The sequence below is a fragment of the Lampetra fluviatilis genome, unplaced genomic scaffold, assembly GCF_964198595.1.
Source record: "Lampetra fluviatilis unplaced genomic scaffold, kcLamFluv1.1 SCAFFOLD_258, whole genome shotgun sequence".
Classification (NCBI taxonomy): Eukaryota; Metazoa; Chordata; class Hyperoartia; order Petromyzontiformes; family Petromyzontidae; genus Lampetra; species Lampetra fluviatilis.
In genome coordinates, this window is record NW_027620565.1 from 57,507 (window position 1) to 67,500 (window position 9,994).

The following is a 9,994-nucleotide window of genomic DNA, read 5'->3' on the forward strand; positions in this document are numbered from 1 at the left end:
GTGTACTAACTAATGTACTAACTAGTGTACTAATGTACTAACTAGTGCACTAACTAGTGTACTAACTAGTGTACTAATGTACTAACTAGTGTACTAACTAGTGTACTAATGTACTAACTAATGTACTAACTAATGTACTAACTAGTGTACTAATGTACTAACTAGTGTACTAACTAGTGTACTAATGTACTAACTAATGTACTAACTAGTGTACTAATGTACTAACTAGTGCACTAACTAGTGTACTAACTAGTGTACTAATGTACTAACTAGTGTACTAACTAGTGTACTAATGTACTAACTAGTGCACTAACTAGTGCACTAACTAGTGTACTAATGCACTAACTAGTGTACTAACTAGTGTACTAATGTACTAACTAATGTACTAACTAGTGTACTAATGTACTAACTAATGTACTAACTAGTGTACTAATGTACTAACTAGTGTACTAACTAGTGTACTAATGTACTAACTAATGTACTAACTAGTGTACTAATGTACTAACTAGTGTACTAACTAGTGTACTAATGTACTAACTAGTGTACTAACTAGTGTACTAATGTACTAACTAATGCACTAACTAATGTACTAACTAGTGTACTAATGTACTAACTAATGTACTAACTAGTGTACTAATGTACTAACTAGTGTACTAACTAGTGTACTAATGTACTAACTAGTGTACTAACCAGTGTACTAATGTACTAACTAGTGTACTAACTAGTGTACTAATGTACTAACTAGTGTACTAACTAGTGTACTAATGTACTAACTAGTGTACTAACTAGTGTACTAATGTACTAACTAATGCACTAACTAGTGTACTAACTAGTGTACTAATGTACTAACTAATGTACTAACTAGTGTACTAACTAGTGTACTAATGTACTAACTAGTGCACTAACTAGTGTACTAACTAATGTACTAACTAATGCACTAACTAGTGTACTAACTAGTGTACTAATGTACTAACTAATGTACTAACTAGTGTACTAATGTACTAACTAATGCACTAACTAGTGTACTAACTAGTGTACTAATGTACTAACTAATGTACTAACTAGTGTACTAACTAGTGTACTAATGTACTAACTAATGCACTAACTAGTGTACTAATGTACTAACTAATGTACTAACTAGTGTACTAATGTACTAACTAGTGTACTAACTAGTGTACTGATGTACTAACTAGTGTACTAACTAGTGTACTAATGTACTAACTAGTGCACTAACTAGTGTACTAATGTACTAACTAGTGTACTAACTAGTGTACTAATGCACTAACTAGTGTACTAACTAGTAGTGTACTAATGTACTAACTAATGTACTAACTAGTAGTGTACTAATGTACTAACCAGTGTACTAACTAGTAGTGTACTAATGTACTAACTAGTGTACTAACTAGTAGTGTACTAATGCACTAACTAATGTACTAACTAGTAGTGTACTAATGTACTAACCAGTGTACTAACTAGTAGTGTACTAATGTACTAACTAATGTACTAACTAGTAGTGTACTAATGCACTAACCAGTGTACTAACTAGTAGTGTACTAATGTACTAACCAGTGTACTAACTAGTGTACTAACTAGTGTACTAATGTACTAACTAGTGTACTAACTAGTGTACTAATGTACTAACTAGTGCACTAACTAGTAGTGTACTAATGTACTAACTAGTGCACTAACTAGTGTACTAATGTACTAACTAATGTACTAACTAGTGTACTAATGTACTAACTAGTGTACTAACTAGTGTACTAATGTACTAACTAGTGTACTAATGTACTAACTAGTGTACTAATGTACTAACTAGTGCACTAACTAGTGTACTAATGTACTAACTAGTGCACTAACTAGTGTACTAATGTACTAACTAGTGTACTAACTAGTGTACTAATGTACTAACTAGTGTACTAATGTACTAACTAGTGTACTAACTAGTAGTGTACTAATGTACTAACTAGTGCACTAACTAGTGTACTAATGTACTAACTAGTGCACTAACTAGTAGTGTACTAATGTACTAACTAGTGTACTAATGTACTAACTAGTGTACTAACTAGTAGTGTACTAATGTACTAACTAGTGCACTAACTAGTAGTGTACTAATGTACTAACTAGTGTACTAACTAGTAGTGTACTAATGTACTAACCAGTGTACTAACTAGTAGTGTACTAATGTACTAACTAGTGCACTAACTAGTGTACTAACTAGTGTACTAACTAGTGTACTAATGTACTAACTAGTGTACTAACTAGTAGTGTACTAATGTACTAACTAATGTACTAACTAGTAGTGTACTAATGTACTAACTAGTGCACTAACTAGTAGTGTACTAATGTACTAACTAGTGTACTAACTAGTAGTGTACTAATGTACTAACTAGTGCACTAACTAGTAGTGTACTAATGTACTAACTAGTGTACTAACTAGTAGTGTACTAATGTACTAACTAGTGCACTAACTAGTAGTGTACTAATGTACTAACTAGTGTACTAACTAGTAGTGTACTAATGTACTAACTAGTGCACTAACTAGTAGTGTACTAATGTACTAACTAGTGTACTAACTAGTAGTGTACTAATGTACTAACTAGTGCACTAACTAGTAGTGTACTAATGTACTAACTAGTGTACTAACTAGTAGTGTACTAATGTACTAACTAGTGCACTAACTAGTAGTGTACTAATGTACTAACTAGTGTACTAACTAGTAGTGTACTAATGTACTAACTAGTGCACTAACTAGTAGTGTACTAATGTACTAACTAGTGTACTAACTAGTGTACTAATGTACTAACTAGTGTACTAATGTACTAACTAGTGTACTAATGTACTAACTAGTGTACTAATGTACTAACTAGTGTACTAACTAGTGTACTAATGTACTAACTAGTGTACTAACTAGTGTACTAATGTACTAACCAGTGTACTAACTAGTAGTGTACTAATGTACTAACTAGTGCACTAACTAGTAGTGTACTAATGTACTAACTAGTGTACTAATGTACTAACTAGTGTACTAACTAGTGTACTAATGTACTAACTAGTGTACTAACTAGTAGTGTACTAATGTACTAACTAGTGCACTAACTAGTAGTGTACTAATGTACTAACTAGTGTACTAATGTACTAACTAGTGTACTAACTAGTGTACTAATGTACTAACTAGTGTACTAACTAGTGTACTAATGTACTAACTAGTGCACTAACTAGTGTACTAATGTACTAACTAGTGCACTAACTAGTAGTGTACTAATGTACTAACTAGTGTACTAATGTACTAACTAGTGTACTAACTAGTGTACTAATGTACTAACTAGTGTACTAACTAGTGTACTAATGTACTAACTAGTGTACTAACTAGTGTACTAATGTACTAACTAGTGTACTAACTAGTGTACTAATGTACTAACTAGTGTACTAACTAGTGTACTAATGTACTAACTAGTAGTGTACTAATGTACTAACTAGTAGTGTACTAATGTACTAACTAGTAGTGTACTAACTAGTAGTGTACTAATGTACTAACTAGTAGTGTACTAATGTACTAACTAGTGTACTAACTAGTGTACTAATGTACTAACTAGTGTACTAACTAGTGTACTAATGTACTAACTAGTGCACTAACTAGTGTACTAATGTACTAACTAGTGCACTAACTAGTAGTGTACTAATGTACTAACTAGTGTACTAATGTACTAACTAGTGTACTAACTAGTGTACTAATGTACTAACTAGTGTACTAACTAGTGTACTAATGTACTAACTAGTGTACTAACTAGTGTACTAATGTACTAACTAGTGTACTAACTAGTGTACTAATGTACTAACTAGTGTACTAACTAGTGTACTAATGTACTAACTAGTAGTGTACTAATGTACTAACTAGTAGTGTACTAATGTACTAACTAGTAGTGTACTAACTAGTAGTGTACTAATGTACTAACTAGTAGTGTACTAATGTACTAACTAGTAGTGTACTAACTAGTAGTGTAATTTCTGAATCGCGTAACGCGACCGATGAACGTCGCTTGAACGTTGCTGGAAAGTCTGAACGAGACCTCCAGCGCCAACGAGTGTGGGGGGCGGGGCGTGGGTGGAGGGGGAGGCGTGGTCAGAGCCTCCCATTGGTCGACGTGGCGGTGGGCGGGGCCTGTGAGGGAGGTGGGGCGGGCTTGGAGCCCTCCCATTGGTCAGCTTGGCGGTGGGCGGGGCCTGTGAGGGAGGACGCGGCGGGCACGGAGCCTCCCATTGGTCGACTTGGTTGGTGGTGGGCGTGGCCTGTGGGTGCGGACGCGGCGGGCTCGGAGCCTTGCCATTGGTTAACTTGGCGGTGGGCGGGGCCTCTGGGGGGCGGACGCGGAGGGGTCAGAGCTTCCCATTCATTGGTCGACGTGGCGGTGGGCGTGGCCACTATGGGGCGGACGCGACGGGCTCGAAGCCTTGCCATTGGTTAATGTGCGAGAAGGCGTGGCCAAGAGGTAGTGGGCGGAGCTTACTGTGGTGTGAGGCGTAGCCTCGTCGCTCATTGGCTAACTTTAGGGGCAGTGGGCGGTGGCTTCACAGCGGCGTGGGCGGGGCGAAGCTGGCAGACGTCACGCGCAATTAGCATAATTTATGAACGTTATTGACGATATTGGAATCTCATTGTAATATTTTATGTTAATGAGCTCTCCAGTCTGTCACGTGACAGACCCTGCAGATGCCATGGGTTGTGCTGCTGTGCCAGGCTAGGTGCATGAGGAGGTCACGTGACAGACCCTGCAGATGCCATGGGTTGTACTGCTGTGCCAGGCTAGGTGCATGAGGAGGTCACGTGACAGACCCTGCAGGTGCCATGGGTTGTACTGCTGTGCCAGGCTAGGTGCATGAGGAGGTGGTCACGTGACAGACCCTGCAGGTGCCATGGGTTGTACTGCTGTGCCAGGCTAGGTGCATGACTAGACACTTTACCATTGGAGTCTATGGGTAGACACTTTAACATTGGAGTCTATGGGTAGACACTTTAACATTGGGGTCTATGGGTAGACACTTTAACATTGAAGTCTATGGGTAGACACTTTAACATTGGAGTCTATGGGTAGACACTTTAACATTGAAGTCTATGGGTAGACACTTTAACATTGGAGTCTATGGGTAGAGACTTTAACATTGGAGTCTATGGGTAGCCAATTTAACATTGGAGTCTATGGGTAGACACTTTAACATTGGAGTCTATGGGTAGAGACTTTAACATTGGAGTCTATGGGTAGACACTTTAACATTGGAGTCTATGGGTAGACACTTTAACATTGGAGTCTATGGGTAGACACTTTAACATTGGAGTCTATGGGTAGACACTTTAACATTGGAGTCTATGGGTAGACACTTTAACATTGGAGTCTATGGGTAAACACTTTAACATTGGAGTCTATGGGTAGACACTTTAACATTGGAGTCTATGGGTAGACACTTTAACATTGGAGTCTACGGGTAGACACTTTAACATTGGAGTCTATGGGTAGACACTTTAACATTGGAGTCTATGGGTAGACACTTTAACATTGAAGTCTACGGGTAGACACTTTAACATTGGAGTCTATGGGTAGACACTTTAACATTGAAGTCTACGGGTAGACACTTTAACATTGGAGTCTATGGGTAGACACTTTAACATTGGAGTCTATGGGTAGACACTTTAACATTGGAGTCTATGGGTAGACACTTTAACATTGGAGTCTATGGGTAGACACTTTAACATTGGAGTCTATGGGTAGACACTTTAACATTGAAGTCTACGGGTAGACACTTTAACATTGGAGTCTATGGGTAGACACTTTAACATTGGAGTCTATGGGTAGACACTTTAACATTGGAGTCTATGGGTAGACACTTTAACATTGGAGTCTACGGGTAGACACTTTAACATTGGAGTCTACTCAGAGACAAGAAGCGATTCAGTGATGGCGAGGTTACAATTTTATTAATTTTATTAATTTCATAATTTTATTATTCATATTTTGCATTTCATGAAAATCCATCCGATGGGAATTTCAACCACTGGGAGAATGATATCATCAACTTACGGAGAAATGAGACACAAAAAAACTGGCGAAATCAACACGTCAAACAACTTGAACAAGAATAATACGATTTGCAACGACGTTTTGACAATAACATCGTAATTATTCTAATCGTCGAGAATACTTACAGCCACAAACTTGTGCCGTTTAATAAGGTGGTGTGGGTGGGTGGGTGAGTGGGTGGGTGGGTGAGTGGGTGGGTGAGTGGGTGAATGGCTGGGTGGGTGAGTGGGTGGGTGGGTGAGTGAGTGGGTGAGTGGGTGAGTGAGTGGGTGGGTGAGTGGGTGGGTGGGTGAGTGGGTGGGTGAGTGGGTGAGTGGGTGAATGGGTGGGTGGGTGAGTGGGTGAGTGGGTGGGTGAGTGGGTGAGTGGGTGAGTGAGTGGGTGGGTGAGTGGATGGGTGGGTGAGTGGGTGGGTGAGTGGGTGAGTGAGTGGGTGGGTGAGTGGGTGGGTGGGTGAGTGGGTGGGTGAGTGGGTGAGTGGGTGAATGGGTGGGTGGGTGAGTGGGTGAGTGGGTGGGTGAGTGGGTGAATGGCTGGGTGGGTGAGTGGGTGGGTGGGTGAGTGAGTGGGTGAGTGGGTGAGTGAGTGGGTGAGTGGGTGAATGGCTGGGTGGATGAGTGGGTGAATGGGTGGGTGGGTGAATGGCTTGGTGGGTGAGTGGGTGGGTGGGTGGGTGAGTGGGTGGGTGAGTGGGTGAGTGGGTGGGTGAGTGAGTGGGTAGGTGAGTGGGTGGGTGAGTGGGTGAGTGGGTGAGTGGGTGGGTGGGTAGGTGAGTGGGTGAGTGGGTGGGTGGGTGGGTGGGTGAGTGGGTGGGTGGGTGGGTGGGTGAGTGAGTGGGTGGGTGAGTGAGTGGGTGGGTGGGTGAGTGAGTGAGTGGGTGGGTGGGTGAGTGAGTGAGTGAGTGGGTGGGTGAGTGAGTGGGTGAGTGAGTGAGTGGGTGGGTGAGTGGGTGGGTGAATGAGTGGGTGGGTGGGTGGGTGAGTGGGTGAGTGAGTGAGTGAGTGGGTGAGTGGGTGGGTGGGTGGGTGGGTGAGTGGGTGGGTGGGTGGGTGAGTGGGTGGGTGAAAGGGTGAGTGAGTGGGTGAGTGAGTGAGTGGGTGAGCGGGTCGGTGGGTGAGTGTGTGGGTGGGTGGGTTGGTGAGTGGGTGAGTGGGTAGGTGGGTGAGTGAGTGTGAGTGAATGAGTGAGTTGTAAATAAATAAATAATCGACACCTGCTGGGTTAAAGGCTCAGCCCTGCAACTGCCCTGTTCCTCCACCGTCGCTGCTACTGGATCAGCGGGATCGACTTCCACACTTCACCCCACCCATCGAACCGACTGAACATATCGTTTTTGCATTGAGTAACATTGAGTAACATTGAGAAACATTGAGTCACATTGTGCATTCAATCAATTCATTCACCCGTCAATAAATTCGATCTCGCTCATCCTTCTGGCTTGAATAACTTGTTCCCGCTTAATCATTCATTCATTCATTCGCCAACTCATTCTCTCCCTCTGTTACTCGAAGTGCAAGAATAATTGTGATATGATGATTTGGCAAATAATAGGTACTGGCCACGAGGACATTCACTCATTCTCTCATCCAGTCGCTCACTTAATCATTCATCCACGCACTCGTTCTTTCACCCACTCATTCACTCGCTCACTCGCCCACGAACTCGCCCACTCACTCGCCAACTCATCCATTCACCCACCCACCCACCTACTCACTCATCCACACACTCACCCAACCACTCACCCACTCACTCATCCACTCACTCACCCAACCACTCACCCACTCACCCACCCACCCAACCACTCATCCACACACTCACCAAACCACTCACCCAACCACTCACCCACTCACTCATCCACTCACTCAGCCACCCACCCACTCACCCACCCACTCACCCACACACTCACTCACCCACTCACTCACCAACCCACCCACTCACCCACCCACTCACCCACCCACCCACCCACTCACCCACCCACCCACTCACCCACCCACTCATTTGCAATACTTCGACACAGTCAGGATGTGAGTCGCAATCAATCAGCAGCTGATCATTCCCCTGCTGGATCAGTGACTACCTCGCGGCTGCGTTGTGGGAAGCGACTTTGAACACCCTCGATGAGTATACACAGAGAGTCACGCGAATATACGAATCTTCATCGGATCTCCTACGATTACATTCCATTGCTTAGTGAGTTTTTGCTGTGTCTGTGTGTGACGCTGTGGTGGATGTGAGCAATTGCATTCGCATTTCCCCTCGTGGCGTTTGCAGCGAACACCACAGCGGCCAATTTGGGGGCTCTGGACGGATGCGAAGGGCTGGTAACCCCTCCACCTTCAATTAACTTACCACTAAACTACGGTGTACAAAACGTATGAAGCTTGTGCCGGAGGCCCCGGGGGGGACAGGCGTCTGTGACGTCTCCTGGACAAACCCCAATTGGCGGAGCCAGGAGACTGAATCTTTACCCTCGGGGTTACTCCACAAGCAGCAAAAGCCTCTGCGGGTGGCCACGTGGAATGTCCGAACGCTCACTGCGGAGGAGAGGCTGCCGTTCCTCTGTCGGGAGCTGGACCGGTACCGCCTGGATCTCTGCGGTATTCAGGAGGTCCGGTGGACCGGCTCTGGCTCCTGCCACCATGAGGGGTGGACAGTCCTCTACTCGGGGCAGGAGACTGCCAAACAACAGGGAGTGGCTCTTCTTCTGAACAAAATAATGAAGGGGGCGTGGGAGCGTGGCGGTGAGGTGTGGGAAGCTGTAAGCCCCAGGCTACTTTGGGCTCGCCTTCCCATCAACCGGAGGCGAGGAGTGGTGGTCGTGGTTACTTATGCCCCCCACCGAAGATGAACATCCGTGGAGGGATGCAGGCAAGGCCGATGAGTCAGATGCCTTCTATGACCTCCTGTCACAGGTGCTGGCTAAAGTGGCCCCTCGGGACAGAGTCATCTTGTTGGGTGACTTTAATTCCCAAATTGGTCGTGATGCTAGCACCTGGTCTGGAATGATTGGAAGGCATGGGCCAGATCAGCTCAATAACAACGGTAGGAGGCTGCTAGATTTTTGTGCAGCCCATGGGCTTGTAATCACCAACACGCTCTTCCGGCATCGGCGCATCCACACAACATCATGGATGCATGCCGGGTCCAAGCAAGAACATCTGCTGGACTACGTAGTGACGGACCAACGGATGCGAGCCCATGTCCTTGACACCAGGACCTACCGTGGAGCTGATCTGCCCTCTGACCATCGACTTGTCATCTGTAAGATGCGCCTGCCATTCTTACACTCCGGTGGTGGGTGTACACCCAGGACCCCATTCCAACCTAAAGTGGCCTGGTCTCAGCTAGCTGATGAAAGTTGCAAGTGAGAATTTCATAATCGCTTGCAGCTGGGGTTGGCATCATCCCCCAATCCTGATGCCGAGGGTAAATGGGCGAGGTTTAGGACTGTGACTCATGCAGCTGCAATTGCTGCCTTGGGTCCAGACCTCCCCAGAGACCCTGGCTGACAGAGGAGGTGTTCAGGCTGGCTGAGAAAAAGCGACAGGCCCACTCTCATCGGCTACAGCATCCCACGTCAGAGAATGAGGAGGCTTACCGCAGCCTCTGCTCGGAGGTTCGGAGAGCCGTGAGGCGCTGCAAGGATGGGTGGTGGTCGCGGGTTGCTGAGGAGATGGAGTCTGCCTCAGTGGCCCGCGATCACAAATCACTATTAAACTCCATCAAACAAAGTAACCTGCAGCGCCACACCTATTACCATCATTAGGGGAAAAAACGGTGATCCAATCTCCGACCCCCAGGAATAGGTTTGCAGATTTGCTGAGCATTTCTGTGAAGTCCTGGGGGAGGGGAAATCCCTCAGCCAGGAAAACATCGTGGCACAAAGTGGGAATGACCCTGCTGAGGCTGCGGTGCCTCAAATA